The sequence below is a fragment of the Trichechus manatus genome, unplaced genomic scaffold (genome assembly GCF_000243295.1).
Source record: "Trichechus manatus latirostris isolate Lorelei unplaced genomic scaffold, TriManLat1.0 scaffold00075, whole genome shotgun sequence".
NCBI lineage: Eukaryota > Metazoa > Chordata > Mammalia > Sirenia > Trichechidae > Trichechus > Trichechus manatus.
Genome location: NW_004444011.1, coordinates 8,705,569 through 8,707,045, shown reverse-complemented (window position 1 = coordinate 8,707,045; position 1,477 = coordinate 8,705,569). Strand labels below are relative to the sequence as shown.

General features: G+C 41.0%; 1 long non-coding RNA gene across 1 annotated transcript in view; it reads left to right on the top strand.

Moving 5' to 3' along the window:
• LOC111821280 (uncharacterized) overlaps positions 1 to 1,477 on the top strand; it is a 21,315-nt gene that overhangs the window by 1,647 nt on the left and 18,191 nt on the right. The gene's annotated exons all lie outside the window — the stretch shown is intronic.

Here is a 1,477-nt window from a genome sequence, read left to right as displayed (position 1 = left end):
AGTGAGTTAAAAGGATGTCCAGGGGCCATGCTCTCGGGGTTTCTCCAGTCTCTGTCCGACCAGCAAGCCTGGTCTTGGTGTGTGTGTGTTTAATTTGAATTTTGTTCTACGTTTTTCTCCCACTCTGTGCAGGACCCTCTACTGTGTTCTCTGCCAGAGCAGTCGGTGGTGGTAACTGGGCTCCGTCTGGTTGTTCTGGACTCAGTCTGTTGGAGGTTGTGGTAGTTGTTATCCATTAGTCCTTTGGACTGATCCTTCCATTGTGTCTGTGGTCTTCTTCATTCTCCTTTCCTCCAGCCAGGATTGGACCGGTAGATGTATCTTAGATGACTGCATACAGGCTTTTAAGAACCCCAGTTGCTGCTCACCACAGTTGGATGTAAAACATTTTCTTTATAGACTATGCTATGGCAATTGAGCTAGATGTCTCCTGAGACCATAGTACCCAGCCTTCAGCCCAGTAGCTCGGTCTCTCAGACATTTGGATGTGTCTGTCAAGCTTCGATGATTTTGCCCTGGTCACGCTGTGCTAACTTCCCCAGTATTGTGTGCTGTCTTACCCTTCAACAATGTTACTACTTGTCTACCATCTAGCTAGTGTTTTTCCCTCCCAACCCCTCCCCTCCCTTGTAACCATCAAAGTTTGTTTCTTTCTGTGTGGAAACATTTTCATGTGTTTTTATAATAGTTGTCTCATACAGTATTTGGCTATTTGTGTTTGGTTTATTTCACTCAGCATTAATGCCCTCCAGATTCACCCATGTTGTGAAATGTGTCATTGCATAGTATTCCATCGTGTGTATGTAACATAGTTTATCCATTCATCTGTTGATGGGCACTTAGGTTGTTTCCATCTTTCTACTATTGTGAATAATGCTGCAGTGAACAGGGGTGTGCATATGTCTATTTGTGTGAAGGCTCTTGTTTCTCTAGGATATACTCCTAGGAATGGGATTGTTGGATTGTATGGTATTTCTATTTCTAGCTTTTCAAGGAAGTGCCATATTGTTTTCCAAAATGACTGTACCATTTTGCATTCCCACCAGCAGTGCATAAGAGTTCTAATCTCCCTGCGATCTCTCCAACATTTGTCACTTTCTGTTTTTTTGATCTGTGCCAGTAATTTAGGGGTGAGATGGTTATCTCATTGTAGTTTTCACTTGCATTTCTCTAATGGCTTGTGGTCGCGAGTATTTCCTCATGCGTCTCTTAGCAGCCTGAATGTCTTCTTTGGTAAAGTGTCTATTCATATCCTTTGCCCTTTTTTTAATTGGATTATTTGTCCTTTTACTGTAGAGGTGTTGGATTTTCCTACAGATTTTAGAGATAAGACCCTTATTGGATATGTCATAGTCAAAATTTTTTTCCCAATCTGTAGGCTCACTTTTTTTTTTTTTTTTAATTGTACTTCAGGTGAAGGCTTACAGAACAAATAGCTTCTCATTAAACAATAGTACACATATTTTTTCATGACATT